A 17,615-nucleotide genomic window follows, 5' to 3' on the forward strand; every position below is an offset into this window, starting at 1 on the left:
ATAAAGAAAGCTGATTTCATTTGACTAAAGTGGTGAAATTACGTTCTAAAGTTCACAAATGGAAAAATAAAATTCGAAAGTTAGTACCATTATGAAAATGCGATTTTCTCCACAAGTATTAAACTTACACTCATGAAACTTGATATACAACTAGTTTCAACCTCGCTGAACAACTTTCACTTAATAAAGAAAGCTGATTTCATTTGACTAAAGTGGTAAAATTACGCTCTGAAGTTCACAAACAGAAAAAAAATTTGAAAGTTAGTACCGTTATGAAAATGTGATTTTCTCCACAAGTATTAAACTTACACTCATGAAATTTGATATACAACTAGTTTCGACCTCGCTGAACAACTTTCAATTAATAAAGAAAGCTGATTTCATTTGACTAAAGTGGTAAAATTACGCTCTGAAGTTCACAAACAGAAAAAAAATTCGAAAGTTAGTACCATTATGAAAAATGTGATTTTCTCCACAAGTATTAAACTTACACTCATGAAATTTGATATACAACTAGTTTCAACCTCGCTGAACAACTTTCACTTAATAAAGAAAGCTGATTTCATTTGACTAAAATGTTGAAATTACGCTTCGAAGTTGGTAAACAAAAACAAATATTTAAATGTGTTTTTTCTTTCATAAATATTATATCTAATGTTATGAAATTGAAATATACTCCTATGGGTTTAATAGTGTAACAAAAGTAATATTTTTTGTATTAAAAACACATAAAATATTAAAAGAAAAGAAAAGCAAAGCAAGCAAAGCAAAACAAATTTCATAAATATGAATATATGATAAATATATGTTATGTTATGTAACATAAGTAATCACATAATTATATGACCGGTGAAAATCACCACCGGTAAAAATTTGACAATTCCATAACTTTAACTCCTTAAAATTAATAAAGATTTTAAAGTAATTTATTTATATTGAATCATATGATATATTTCTATTTTTATTTAAGGAGTTGAATAAACAGGTTTTTAACTTGATTTTTTACTGGTTTTTGAAAAATTTAAAATATCAAATTTTCAAATTAAAAAATCATAGGATGGTCTACTGATCTTACAATTTTGCAATCAGCTATAAGTATATATATGTTGTGCCTCAGATTGATTCTTGTCTCAGATTAAAACTACCAATAGGATGTGACGAATTATGTATATACATGTGATGATCTACATAGTAAAATTACCATATATGTAATGCACGTGATCTGGTGTTGATCTCACGCAGCGTGAGTTTTAATCTGAGGCAAGAATCAATCTGAGGCACAACATATATATATATATTAATAAAATTAATATTTTAAAAAAAAATTATTTCAGTATACTCTATATTATATGTATCATGTAATACTAGATTACTAATTAGTAATTACTATGGTGCAGAACCTCTATAATAGGAACTTAAAAAATTTTAAATAAAATTTGATTTTATGGTTGAATTTTAATTTTATAAAAAAAATTAAACTCCATTTATTAAAAAGAATTGATTTATAAAATAAAAAAAGTCTCAATTTTTCAGATTATGTAAGCATCACGTGATACATATATTAACCAATCAGAAATTAGGATTTTATAAGTTATATGATATAAAATTTATATAGTAATATATTTATTTATTGTATTTCATTATAAACTGATGAATCAGGTATACAATGATAAGATTTGTATTTTATTATATGTATTTTTTGACCAAATTAAAAATTAAAGTAATACAGTCAACTCCCTCTATAGTCACTCCCGTTATAGTCACATTCTACTATATAGTCACACCAGTTGAATGTTCAAAACACTTTATTATTAAAATCTATCCTATATAGTCACAATCTATCTATAGTCACTATCACACCTATCCTCAAAAATCTTATATTAAAAAGAACCGTTTATAATCACAGTTATATAAAGAATATATTAAATAACTTGGCATCTAATAATCGTACAAAGATGTATCATAACTTGTTAGAATCGTCTCACTGAGACGAATCGAATGGCGGTAGTTTTATCCTTTTCCTTTGCTAGTATTTACGGCCAGACCACCCATTGCCTCTTGGCAGACTAATCTCGGCTGTGTCCTATCATCTTCAATGGGTAACCATTAAACCGAATACTTAATTCCTCAGGTAACAGCACCACTATAGAAGACATCCCCCATCGGGCCATTTTAGGCTGATCTGAAGCTAGGTACACACCGCCTACTCATCCTATACCCATTGCATGATACTGATACTCAATTTATTTTACGACCTTTAGAGAGCATCTACTTTCATGGAGGACTTTCGACAGGTAACATCAACCATCTAGTACCCTTCCATACCACCATTTTAGGTACTAAGTCTCACTCAAAGCCACTACAGCCCGCGATTACCCAGCACCGATAGTACAGTTGTTTACCCCAAGTGGTATACTTTGTAGTGACCACTCGAACAGGAAGTAGCAGGCATCTGTCCAGGATCACCCCTTATGGTGGGTATCAACCACCAGGGATCACCAACCAGAACCCAAGGAGTAGGGAATCGAACCCCATAACCATGCTACCTGTTCTGTGCACGAACACTTTGGTTGGCCTAAGACCTAACAGAAGGTCAAACTACCACTAAGATATTGCACCCTCAGCTTTACCATCTAGGACGACCATCTAGCCATTACTGACCCCAAGTGGTATCGTAGAGTGACCACCCGGACAGGAAGTCCCCCCAAAGTATAGTAGTGACCTCAAGGACAGGACTGCGCACATACCAATGGCCTCATAGGGAACGTTAGAAGGACACCACGACCCTTAGTTGAAATGTGCGGCCTAACCGTACACACTAATTCACCATGATGCAGTCCAACTACACTAATCCCTGTACCTTCACGCTATTGGTTGTAGCGTCTGCAGTAAAATTCTTTTTATTTTCGTGGTCATGGAAATCGAACCTGTGATCTCACCATACTCAGGCTTAATGAGGGTCTCAGTGACTAACCACTGAGATAGGGTGACCAACCCTTAGTTTTATCCTTTTCCTGTGCAAACAGTCTTATGACTTTATCTTTTATTTATATTTTAAATTTCGAAAACATAATCGAACAGTATTACAAAAATAAGAAAATAAACTAATAAAAAATAAAAAGAGTAGCTTCACGACTCATACAAGTAAAGAAATCTAAACTAAAATAAAATCAAAGCAAAGAAAAACTAAACTATTACAGAATCGCATACCCCAACTTTACCCGAAGGCCAGTGTGAGTCAACTATCCAACATCCAAAAATCCAGTTCGTTACCAGAAAGAAATCCTAAGAGGTTGAACTGTTAAGTGGCGCAGAAAATCCAGGTGCGAGATCCATGATCACCCCGAATTATAGAAGAGGATATCCAAGAAATCCAGGAATCCTGAGAAACTGTCGCCAAAGAAGAGTTGTGTTTTTGTGAAGAAGTAGCAAAAGAGGAGAAATTTGTATACGGGCCATGTAATTTGGAAGCAGCCGAGATACCCTGCGACTCTTCCCAAGCATGGAAAAGAACGTTCTGACACAACCAAATCTCACCATAAAGTTCGACTTGGAAGTTATTAAGAAGAGGAGAAATAATCTTATATATGACAGAAAGAGGAAAATGTTGGTGTAAAAATGCCGTTAAATGCGCAGGTAAAAGTCCTCTAGTAAGCCAAAGACAGGACGGAGAAGGAGAATCATAGTCCCAACAATCTAGAGCAAAAAATCCAATTTGGAAGGTAATATCCAGAGGTTTCAGAGTTGAGAACGAAGATAAGCAGGAATCTCTAAATTTAATAATTTCAGAACGATGTGTCAAGCACGGATTTAAATCCGGAAGAATATAAGGACAAGTCCAAAGATAATTCAAATCTTCAGGAGCTGAGTTGCATTGTGGACAAAGCCAATCGGGAGAATACAAATAAGGTTTGCGTTGTTGAAGAGTAGTTAAAGTAGGCAACATATCCAAAAGGAGTTTGATACGAAAGATCCAGAATTCAGAACGACCATTCTTATGCGAAGCAAAACCTTTAATTTGTGAAAGGCAAAAATATATACCAGCCCAGTCAAAAAGCGAAAGAGAACCAAGAGCAGTAAAGCGTGCCAGTGAACAGAAAGATAAAAGAGCACGAGCGTCTGCTATAGAGCGGAGAAAATGACGAATATTCATGTCAATAGGCAAAGAGTTAAAAGTTAACAAGCATGGAGCATAACAAAATGCCAAAGGCGAAACAGTAGGTTGTAAAGACGAATGAGCATCTTTAGCCAGAGAATCCGCTTGTATATTGTAGATGTCATCGCCATGAGCAGGGACTTTAATCAAATCGACTTTAAGATTACGATCCATGATAAGTTGTCGAATAAAAAGCCAAAGAAGATGATTAGGTTCTCGAAGCAACTTCGGTGAGAAGGGAGAATCAACTAAACGTGTCCATAATGAAATTAATTGACTACAATCAGTATAAATGGAGATTGAAGAGTCATGGGAGAGGGCATTCAATCCTAATAAAACAGCATAAATTTCAGAACGTAGAGCTGAAGGGAAACAAGAAGGAAGATGCATGGATGAAGATTCAAGGATAAATCCATCATCATCAAGAGCAATCCAAGCAGAAGCCATGGAAGAAGATAAAGAATCTTTGGCAGGACGGAAAGAACCATCGGTATACAGAGATTGTACAGAAGGCGGCAAGACAACTGCTTCTATCCCATTCTTAACGGGAGGAGAAAGGGTGAAAGAAGCGGTTGAAGGCGGGTTCGTCAAGTGAACAAGAGCCAAAGAGGTAGCAAAACTCCAGGAAGTAGATAAGGTTATGGGAAGATAAGCCGCAAATACTTTGGCATTTCTGGTAGGATAACCCATAGTATCCGATAGGATTACATTGAAAAAACACTTTTCGCTATTACAGCGTTGTTTAATGGCAGATTTTCTGGACAATGCGGGAATGTTAAGAGCACAGCCAGGACAAGGGTTACAGGTTCGTTCATCAGCCGAGGTAGATACAGGAAGCCAATGAGACATAATAGCCGAGTTTTGTTTACCTGAGGTGATACATACACGGCCAACAGATAAAGTTTGAGTAGCAGAATCAAGATTAATAGCCCATTGAGGATAAAAATGATAATCTTTAACAGTATGATCTAATAAACAAGGAGAAGCTAAAGTAAAAGAAGAATTAATATAATACAAAGACAAAAGTAAAGAAGAAGAAGAAGAAGAAAGTAAGTTATTTTTAATAAAATTAAACCAAATAGGAATTCGTCCTTTACGACCAATAATACCAAGGTATTGAAGATCAAGCCAATTCATAAGATAGCGTCCACAAGGAGAAACCAATTGAGCAAGCACAAATAAATTCAAGTTTTTCCAAAGTTTCCAACTTGTTTGAAATATGGAATGTGGTAGAATAGATCGAGGTAGAGACGGATATTGTGATTACGCCTCAGAGGCCGGAAGGAAAGAGACCACGTGATATTAAGTCGTGAAGAAAACAGAAGGGCATTAAATAAAGTATGTGTCCGTAAAGAAACAATTTGTGACCACGGCTCTAGGTTGATGATAGTTGGACAGCTTTCCGCGCTTAAAAAGCCTTGAAGATATGAAATAGCATAACTGGCAAACTCTCTAAAATCTGGATGGGTAAAAATTTTTTGCCAAGAAGCTACATGAGAAGAGAGAAATCAGTAAAAGGCATTTTGAATAGAGAAAGGAAGTTTCAAGAAGAGCAAAGCTAATGGAGTAGTAGCGGCGAGACCAGCTTTCCTTCTTATGACTGAAAACATGGGTGTAACAATTGATTGAATAGTGTTTTCAGAGAAGAGAGTAGTTTGAAGTCGAAATTTCAATCGCGGCAGGAGGACAGCATTGTAGAGATAGGCCACATGTTGCGCCAATAGTTTTTTTGGGCTAAGGAGAGCAGCCATATCTTTGACCATAGAGCGCGCTTGTTTAAGCACAAATTGGGAAAGAGGCAGATAAAGAAAACCAAACTCCTAAAAAACGGAAAGAAGTGTTCAAAGACAAAGAGGAAAGGGAGAGAGCCAAGTTGGAAACTAAAGGCGAAGGTGAAAGATCAAAAACAATCCTCAAAGAAGGGGAAGAAAACGAAAGAAGAACATATTTAGCTGAATTAGCTTGAACATTATTTAAAGTATAAAATTCAGCAGTAATAGAGAGGCGATCTTCAATTCCAGCTTTCGAAGAAGCTACAAGTGTAGAATCATCCATGAAAGTTAAATGTGAAATTGGTAAAGAATGTTGTTCAAATTCAAGTGGAGAATAATCTAAGAGAGCTGAAGATTTCAAGACAAAAGGATCTCGTTCATCTCGATTTAAAACAGTGAGTAGAGGGTTCAAATAAATAACCCAAAGTAAAGGCGAAATGATTTCTCCTTGATCGATACCAACACGTATTCAGTAAGCAGCTGTATCGCCATGACAAGTTAAAATTTTGTTGTTACGTCATGTAAAAAGATTCAAAATAAATTGCACTAAAAGTGCAGGAATGTGTAATCTAATTAAAGCTAATTTAAGCATATTCAAATCCATAGAGTCAAAAGCTTTAGAGATATCTTGAGAAACGATCCATAGTTCCTGATCATCAGAAGAATCATGTTTATGCTGATGGATAATCGCATCAAGCATTTTGATAGGAACATCAGTGGAACCACCAGGTAAACCCGCAAAGTTGCCTCCTTGCAGAATTTTACCATCAGCAAGGATATTAGAAAGACGATTAGTGACAACCTTAACTACACATTTTCGAACCGTTTCCAGAAGAGTAATAGGTCGAGTGTTCTTGAGCTGAGCATCAAAGTCATGAGGTTTAGGAATGGGATAAATCACGGCTTCACGCCAGTCAGCAGGAATATCACCGCGAGAAAGGCAAGTATTGGCAATTAAAAGAGAGAAATCCAAGGCTTTACCGGACAAATATTTAATCATCTCATAAGAAATTTTTGAAGGGCCGGAAGCTTTGTTATTAGGCATGGAGGAGATCACAGCAGACCATTCTTGTAGAGAAATAGGTGCCAATACAGGATCATATAAAGAAGCGGACACACCAGAGAGGGGAGTGTAAGCTTATTGCCACCGAGCAGAAAATAAAGCAGTGGAAGAATGATGGACCAACGGAGGAGAAACAATAGATTGAAAATGGGCAATAGCAGCTTGTTTAATGTCCGAAAGATCCGTCAAAAGAGTAGGAGTAGAGTCCAGGACAACCAGGACGTGGTCAAGAACAATCGAACGTTTTTCAACTGATAGAGCAGAGTCTATAAAGGTGCCGAGCGAATTCGAAAAGTGTTCATCACGTAATGCGGTATAGTATTCCACAGAGTCTGTGAGATGTTGGGCGAATTTAGTAGATAAAAAGGCAGAAACTAAATTCTTCTGCGATCGTAAAAATGATTTAAATGCAGATACAGGAGTTGTGGAATAGGTAGGAACTGAATAATCAGGAAGCAAGGATGCAAAATTCTCAAGATGGGAAGGTAAAGCAGCAGTCATTTGCGCAATTTGAGTAGGCCGATTGGAACGACGAGTAGTAAGGCGATATAAAAATCGATCTAAAAACTTGTTAATAGCAATAAGTTTAGTTAATTCAGGAGAGTACGAATGTCGATGTGTGTTGGAGACTTTTTGAAAGGGTAATGTTTCAATTGCAGCACTAAGTATAGCAGCTTTCAAAGCATGCCACATACGATCAAGAGAAAGAGAAGAGAAATCAAGACGAGAGCTATATTGTCTATCTAAATAAACTCCAAGAGAATCATCCACTTCAGCAGTAAAATTATTCCATTGTTCAGTTGAAGTGGAAGTATAAGAGAAAATAGTACGCATTTCTTTTTTTTGTTTAAGTCGAGATTTAGCCAAAATAGCAAAACAAGAACTGAAATCAAAAATAGTTGTAAGAACTTTGTGATCGGTAAAAGGACGATCCAGAAGATTAGGACAAGCGACCACTTGCGAAAAAAGAGCAGGAGCAGGAAAACCAGGCGAAGACCAGATATAATCCAGTCGGGAAGAACCATTGGCATAATAAAAAGTGGGATCAGGACCATTAATAGAAGAATGAGCTTGATGGTCGGTAAAAACCCAAGAAGAAAGTAAACGAAGAAGTTTAAAATGATTGGATGAGTAGTGGGAATGAGCGACTTCATCAATGTTGAAATCGCCAAGGATAATTACAAAATAATCATTAGTTCAGGCATGATCGAGCCAAGAAAAAAGTTTGGCAATAAGATCATTACAAATAGATTGATGAACAGAACCAGAAGGAGGATAATATAAAGAAATAATAGAAATTTTTGTTTGATGAAAAAAAAGGTCTAATTTAAGAAGACGACCGTTCCAGGAATCAATTGTTTGAACATGTTTATGAAGGGGATTACGTAATAAAATACCAACACCGTCATGAAGACGAGAAGAAGATGAGCAGGCCCAATAGGACCTAAAATGATGTTGGAAATGTTCATTTTTGAAAATAAATTTAGCATTTGAAGGGGAAAGGCGGGTATCATTAATAGATAAAGCTCCAAAAGAAGAATGAAGAAAAAAATTAAGCAAATGTTGCTGTCGAACCGGAGAACATAAACCATTAACATTAATTTGACCAAATTTGATAAGAGGAGAAGGGTGAGGAGAAAAGTTATGTATTTTGTTGTCCATCATTACTACACTATGATAAAAGGGTAAGTAGTAAAGGGAAATAATTGGGAGTTAAGAATTATTGGGAGTTCGCGTTATCGCAAGCAGCCAAGAATTGTTTTTGTTGAGCCATGCCTTGTTGAACTGTTTTAGTGAGTTCGGTAACTGTAGCAGTAAGAGAGGAAAGGCGATCTTGTGGTGAAGTGGCAGGACCAAGGATCAAACTCATACGGGGAGGGAGAGGAATATGCGATTGAGCAGTGAAATTGGGGCCATTTGGTGGCGAAGCTGGAGAACTAAAATCCATGAGATTGTCACTAAGACGTCTAGGATCAGAGGATTCAGCATTATCCCATCCTTGATTCATAGGCTCTGGTACAGGAACAAGGGGAGTCTGAGGATGCGGGATTTTGGAGATAAGAGGAGGAGAAGAAGAATGTTGATCTTCCAACCATTTGACATGATGTTGAAGTTGGGCAAATTCTGTAGTGAGGTGAGTAATCTCTTCAAGTATAATAGTGATTTGTTCAGTAATATATTGCCAATCCATCAAAGGCGGAACATCCATTGCAGCAATGTCGTGATCCAAATCCGATTGAGAAGAACGATGAGGATGACGACGATTATTAGGATGAGAGCGTGAACGTGAAGATCTAGGGCGAGATTTGGATCGGGAAGGAACTCTTCTACCAGCGGTATCAGCATAAGAGCTGTGTTCTGAATTAGCAGGACGCGCAAAACGATTATGACGTTTAGCGGGGTGGGAAGGAGGTAAGTGTTTGTTGTATAATTCACGCAATTTATCATTGCTAGACCATGGACGAGAAGGACGTTGCGGAGCACGTGATGAAGCACATTTGTCCGGATTAGAGCTCCGCACGGGTCAGGTCAGGTCGAGTAATTTGTCTGATCCAAACCGAAAAATTTTTATCAGGTCGGGTCGGGTCGGGTAACCTGCTCTGACCCGACCTGACCCGTCTGACCTGAAAGTATTCAGGTCATTTTTCTATAAAATAATATGAAAAAACGCTGTTTTGGCGATTTTTTTCATAAAAGAAGTGGGGAAAAATGCCGTTTCGGCATTTTTCCATTAAATAATATGAAAAAACGCTGCTTTGGCGATTTTTTTTATAAAAGAAGTGAAAAAAATGCCGTTTTGGCATTTTTACATAAAATAATATGAAAAAATGCCGTTTTGGCGATTTTTTTCATAAAAGAAGTGAAAAAAAATGCCAAAACGGCATTTTTCCATAAGATAAATGAAAAAATGCCACTTTGGCGATTGTTTCATAAAAGAAGTGAAAAAAATGCCGCTTTGGCAATTTTTTTCATAAAAGAAGTGGAAAAAAATGCTGTTTGGGCATTTTTCCATTAAATAATATGAAAAAACGCCGTTTTGGCGATTTTTTTCATAAAAGAAGTGGGAAAAAATGCCGAAATGGCATTTTTCCATAAAATAATATGAAAAAAGCCGCTTTGGCAATTTTTTTCATAAAAGAAGTGAAAAAAAATGCCAAACCGGCATTTTTCCATAAAATAATATGAAAAAACGCCGTTTTGGCGATTTTTTTTCATAAAAGAAGTGAAAAAAAATGCCGAAACAGCATTTTTCCATAAAATAATATGAAAAAACGCCATTTTGGCGATTTTTTTCATAAAAGAAGTGAAAAAAATGCTGAAACGGCATTTTTCCATAAAATAAAATGAAAAACGCCATTTTGGCGTATTTGTTTATAAAAAACAATGCTGAAACGGCGTTTTTTTCATAAGGTAACATGAAAAAACACCATTTCAGAGTATAAACATTTTTTTTGAGCTAAAGTATTCGGGTTAACAGGTCAATCGGGTCAGGTCAAACCTGTAACCCGACCTGATACCGGGTCACGAATTTGACAACCTGACCTGAATATTTTGGGTCAATCCGACGGGTCACCTGAATTGACTCTTACCCGTGCGGAGCTCTAGTCCAGATTACAACCAGGGCGACCACAACGATGACAAAGAGAGGAGACTTCGGTAGGTTCATGCCAAGTAAGGCCAGTAGATTTGAGAGCACAAGTGATCCCCATAGCCGATTCTTTAGTAGCAGCAGAGGAGAAGTGTACATAGGCATAAGGTTTGGCCCTATAAAAAATATGTATACGGTTTTTATACTGTATATACGTATTTTTGATACAGTTTGCATTTTTACATACGGCATATCAGTATAATGTATACTGTTCGCAAAATGTGCTTAGTAAAAAATACAATAAAGTATACGGTAAACATACTGTGTGATACAGTATATTAAATTCATACGTCTATAACGTATATCATTTCTACTGTATATCAGTATTTTGTATACGGTTCACAAAAATATTGTAAATAAAGGATACGGTATACGTATTATTCTACAGTATATTAAAATTCATACGTTTATAACGTATTTTCTACAGATATACACAGGTCAAATAAATAAAAATTAGATTTTTGCCCTTTTTAATATGGCTGTCTGATTTTTTGGCAATTTTAATATAATATTTCCGATTTTAATAATATTTCTGATTTTTAACATGAAATTGCCGATTTTTGGTTATTTGTAATAGGATTTTTCGATTTTAATATATAACATGTGATTATGTATTACGGTTTAATATTTATTTATTAACTTAGATTTTTTTTTTTTATTTCAGTTATAATTATTTTTTTGCCTTAAAAACTTTACTAAAATACTTTTTAAATACTTTATAAAATAGAATTAAAATATTTTTTTTCTTAAATATAAATACATTTAAATTAAATAACTCATAATTTAAAATATAAACAAATATTATATTTTTTTTATATATATTTCAAAGTATGGTTTGAGCATTTTGGCTGAAGTAAATCTTATTCTTTTAATTAAAAGTAGTTTAGTAAGTTTAAAACTGTTAAGATCATAAAAGTACAGTTAATATTTTTGGAATTATTTACATTTTTTATATTATACAATAGTATTAAGTTACAAATTTTTTTACCTTCAGAGCGTATTTTGAGATCTTTAGCCAAAGTAAATCAACTTCTTATATTAATTGTAAGTTGTTCGGCAGGTTAAAATCTACTTGGATATTAATTTTCACGAAGGTACAGTTAATACTTGATGAGTTATTTACAATTTTCACAACAGTACTTATTCACGACTTTTATTTTTTTCATTTTGTCACTTCAGAGCGTATTTTGAGCACTTTATCCAAAGTAAACCAACTTCTTATATTAATTGAAAGTTGTTTAGCATGTCAAAATCTACTTGAATATTAATTTTCACGAGGGTACAGTTAATACTTGATGAGTTATTCACGATTTTCACAATGGTACTCATTTACGAATTTTATTTTTTTCCGTTTTGTCACTTCAGAGCGTATTTTGAGCACTTTAGTCAAAGCAAATCGACTTCTTTTATTAATTGAAAGTTGTTTAGCATGTCAAAATCTACTTGAATATTAATTTTCACGAAGGTACAGTTAATACTTGATGAGTTATTCACGATTTTCACAATGGTACTCATTTACGAATTTTATTTTTTTCCGTTTTGTCACTTCAGAGCGTATTTTGAGCACTTTAGTCAAAGTAAATCGACTTCCTTTATTAATTGAAAGTTGTTCAGCAGGTCAAAATCTACTTGGATATTAATTTTTACGAAGGTACAGTTAATACTTGATGAGTTATTCACGATTTTCACAACGGTACTCATTTACGAATTTTATTTTTTCCATTTTGTTACTTCAGAGCGTATTTTAAGCACTTTAGCCAAAGTAAATCGACTTCTTTTATTAATTAAAAATTGTTCAGCAGCTTAGAATCTACTTGAATATTTATTTTAATGAAGGCACAGTTAATATTTGTGGAGTTATTAATTTTTTATAATTGTGCGTATTGCATTAAATTACAAGTAAATTTATATTCTTAATGTATTTTGTTTAAAATTAATTAATTATTTATTTAAGATTAGTTTTTTATTTAATATTGCTTAATAAAATATTTTTTAAATTTTAATTCAATATTACAATATAATTTTTTATAAAAATATATATTTCATAATGTATATACAATTTTTTTGTATAGTGAAAAAACTGAAAAATGTGGTTAAGAATTGGTAATACGGCTGTAAAAAGTCACAAATCGGACAAATATAGCTAAAATCAGCCAATTTTTATTTATTTGACGTGTGATAGAGTAAGTTTTTCTACACTTTAAAGCATCAAACAATACTAGTATCTGCTAATATGTACTACCCAAAAACTAGAGGTAGGGTCCGGTCATCCGTTCAATCCGTTATTTCATCCGATCACGTGATGTAGATCACGGGTATGTAGATCATATCCTTTTAGGCGATACCCGTTCCACAAAAATATTTTTCTAAAAATCGATCTTACCGATTTTGGAAATTAGTGTAACATTCGACCTAAAAAAGGAAATGATCGACACAAATCACGTGATTTGACCGGATGACCGGATTTACGTTTTTCACCGGAGCCTACCTCTACCAAAAACTCACTGATGTAAAATCACAATTATTAAAAAATTCACAAGAATTTTTGTTAATACTGTTTAATTTTTAAGTTCAAAGTCCGATTGATAATACTAAATTCAAAACTCAATTATAAATCATTTTTATAAATTATAATTTAAAAATTAAGCAGTATTAAGGAAAATTCTCATGAATTTTTCTTAATACTACTTAATACTAATTTAACTAATTTAGTATTAAGGTTTTAATTTAAAAATTAAGCAGTATCAAGGAAAATTCTTGCGAATTTTTCTTAATACTGCTTAATTCTAATTTAACTAATTTAGTATTAAGGTTTTAATTTAAAAATTAAGCAGTATCAAGGAAAATTCTTGCGAATTTTTCTTAATACTGCTTAATTCTAATTTAACTAATTTAGTATTAAAGCTTTAATTTAAAAATTAAGCAGTATCAAGGAAAATTCTTGCGAATTTTTCTTAATACTGCTTATATCTGCCAATTCGTGAAATTAGCCAAACATAAAGATTTGCACATTTTAACAAGAATTATGTTTCACAAGCTTAAATTGTATGTGTTACATAATCAGATGATCTAAATCTATCAAAAAATAAAAAAAAATTTTTTAACGTTTATTCAAAAATAACAATGGCAACTACTTTCTTTTACAATCACTTTTCAATCACTTTTCAATCAGATTTTTGTTAGGTGACTTAGAAAAGTTTATAGGCATATATAGCAGGTTTTTTTTAATCAGTAAGTAAGAAAACAAATATTAATAATTTTTATTAATAAGAAAAATCTTTTTTCATTTATTTTTAACCTTATTTCCTTTTTTTTTTTAGTAAAAATATATACAAAATAAAAATGTGAGTTATGATTTAGAGTTTTTGAGATGTTTTTTTTTGTTTTTTACTATACTAATTTTATTCTACTTGTTAATTACTTTTTAAAATTGATTTTATTAATTTATTCAATTTAAAACAGAAATGGCAAATAAAAACTTGTTAAGTAAAGTAAAAAGAGCCCAATAATACCTGTAAAGATCATCTTTTGGTAAGAATTATAATTTTAAAAATTTTTGTGTCAGAGTTTTATTCAATTAACAAAATCGTTAATATCTCGGCGTACATGTATGCTAAACACATATATTTATATTCATATGAAAGCCCAGAATCTACTCTACCTGAACGAAAAAAGATTATTCAAATCGAATTACTAGATGTGAAGATATTAGCGATCAAAGTCAAAGGTTAAAAATAAATATATTGAACGTAATTATTCAGCAACTTGTGATCCAATTCATGTGATATTTGGTTTATGGATAGCTCTTGATTACCTCTTTCTAATGAATATAAATTCATTCATCTAGCACACATACACGTTAAGTTATTCAATATTTTGTCATGACAATTATATTTAAATTTTTTAATTTTAATGATATTATTAAAAAAATCAAAAAATAATATAATCAAATCAATTTTATTTATATCAGCGGTGTGAATCTATCATTTTCATGTAAGTTGTATTAGCATTTTCTTAATAAAGTTAGTTTTTTGAATATAAAAACTTAATTCCATAAATCAGTCCATATGTTAATTCTAATTTAACTAATTTAGTAGTATTAAGGCTTTAATTTAAAAATTAAGCAGTATCAAGGAAAATTCTTGCGAATTTTTCTTAATACTGCTTAATTCTAATTTAACTAATTTAATATTAAAGCTTTAATTTAAAAATTAAGCAGTATCAAAGAAAATTCTCAAATTTTTCTTAATTCTAATTTAGCTAATTTAGTATTAAGGCTTTAATTTAAAAATTAAGAAAAATTTTTACAAATTTTCTTATTAAAAAAAAGAACTTTTAAATTACTAATTAAACTTTAAAAACAATCTGTATGATTTAAATTTTAAAAAAATACTTCTGCTTTTTAATTTTCGCATTTCTACATTTAACCAATTAAAATTCAGCTGATCGCCGATCACATGCATTAATAACACGTTATTGTTTATTTTTTGTTTATTTTTTCAAAAATATTCTTTTCTCTTCTTTTTTTTAGAAAAAAAAGACAATAAAAATGAATACCAAAATTATTTTAACATATAATAATAAAAATTAAATAAAAAACTTATTTTGATAATATATAATATATATATTTGTACCAAACTACTAATTATACAAAAAGTGATATGCACGTATATCAATTAACAATTACTTTCACTAATATCTCTCTGGAATTGTAATGGTGAATTTTAACAATATTAATTAAACAACTATATGTACACCGTTTTATGTTTTTATTTTTATATTAATATTATATGTTAACATATATTAATTATATTTTTTTTTTACTTTTATGTATTTTATTTAATTTTTTTAATATATTACTAACATTACTTCTATCGTTTTATTACTTTTTTATATCTAACTAATATATTAATAATATTACTAACTTTTTATTATTTTTTTTTACTAACCTTTTATTATTCCTTTTTTATATTTAAAATAATGATAATATTACTAATTAAATTTCTTTTTTTTTTGTTTATATTTTGCTAATATTATTTTTTTTACAAATAGTATATTATTTTATACTAGTTTTTTATTTATATTATTTATAAAAAAATATTTGTATATTTAATATTATTTAATAAAAATTTTATTGATTATAAATGCATTTTAAATTCTGTTTGCAAATATAAAATATACGATTTAATTGAATAATATATACTATTTATCAGTACAAAATATGCAGTTTAAACTGGAAAAAAGTACTGTTTATCAGTATAAAATATACAGTTTATCCTGGAAAAGTATACTGTTCGCATTATAAAATATAAAACAATATACTGTTTATTGGTATAAAACATACGGTTTTTCTACTGTTTACAAGTATAAAACATACGGGTGAAACTGGAAAAATATACTGTATGCAAACCGTATATATGATACGGTGTGCAGAATACCGAATATATACAGTATGTGAAAATACTGTAATTATACGGTAATAATACTATAAATATACTGTTCGCAAAATACGAAAATACAGTATACTAACCGTATATATATTTTTTATAGGGTGGGATTGTAAGAGTTGTAGGAGAAAGGGATGTTAACGCTTTTAGCGGAAACTTCTTCGGCAATTTCAGAAAGGTCAGCGGCAACAGAACCGCGTAGCGCCAGCAAGTGCAACATGAGCGCGTTTGACAGCGCGTTGATCAGGTGAATGAGAAGCAGGACAGACGCGTAAGCAGTATCCAGTACAAAGTACAGCCCACGTGTTTTCAAATTGATCCATGGAGGCGGCGGAGTCAAAAACTATATACGCAGTGTGATAAAGTTTTGAAAGACGCGTGCGGCAGTGGGTAACAATACCATAACGGGAGAATGTGCCCCTTAATTGTGCATCGGTGACAAAGAGAGGGATGTCGGTAACTACCAGGGTACAAAGCTGTTCATCTGCCTTTTTAGCAGATGGGTCATGCTCGTGGAACTGTAGATCATGCAGGGAGGCGATAGGCGTAGCGATAGCTTTTTCCATATCAGGTTTGGAACGAAAGTAGACAACGATAAGTTTATTATCGCCTGATCCTTGAGTGGTAGCTTTACTACCATAAGAGGAAAAAGAGGAGAATTCTTGGTCGGTCGCGTCGCAAGCTTCGTGATTGGTTTTGAAGTGGGTCAAAATTCTTCAATAGTAGAGGGCGCAGCCGCAGCGCCCGCCGAAGGGGGAAGATTGTATAGCGGCAGTAGACGTGTCAGGAGACGCAGCGCGTTCGAGGTTCAGGAGGTGAAATTTCCACAGATTTTCCTTTATCTGCAGAGTTAGAAGGGGAATGTTGAGTCGTCATGGGAAGTACGAGTCGGGGAGGCGAAGGGGACGCGTTGGTGTCAACGAGAGGGGGAGACAAAGTTGAAGTATTTTCCTGAGGAGCAGGAGGAGTCAAAATATTGTCTTGGTCCATAACAGGTTCAGAAGAAACCCGTGTGCGTTTTGCAAAGTTGTCGGTCAAAGGTTGCGAAGTAGGACCAGGAGTAGAAGCAGAAGAACCTTGACCTTGAACGTTGCCAGAAGGAGGACTCTGGGCAGGACGTTTTGGAGCAGAAGTACCAGAAGCTTTATTATTTCGTCTGTTAGTCATAGCTAAAAGTAGAAGGGAGAACTAAAATATGTAATAGTTAGTAGTAACGCAAAGTAAATAATAAAAATACTTCAAAAAAATCTTTTTTATTTTTTGTCGCAATATTGTCATGAAGGCAGTTTTATCCTTTTCCTTTGCTAATGTTTACGGCCAGACCACCCATTGCCTCTTATGAGACTAATCTCGGGTCATGTCCTATCATCTTCAATAGGCAACCATTATACCGAGACTTAATTCCTCAGGTAACAGCACCACTATAGAAGACATCCCCCATCGGGCCATTATAGGCTGATCGGAAGCTAGCGAGACACGCCGCCTACTTATCCTATACCCATTGCCCATTGCATACTGATACTCAATT

This window comes from Rhizophagus irregularis, chromosome 1 (genome assembly GCF_026210795.1).
Source record: "Rhizophagus irregularis chromosome 1, complete sequence".
NCBI classification, from domain to species: Eukaryota; Fungi; Glomeromycota; class Glomeromycetes; order Glomerales; family Glomeraceae; genus Rhizophagus; species Rhizophagus irregularis.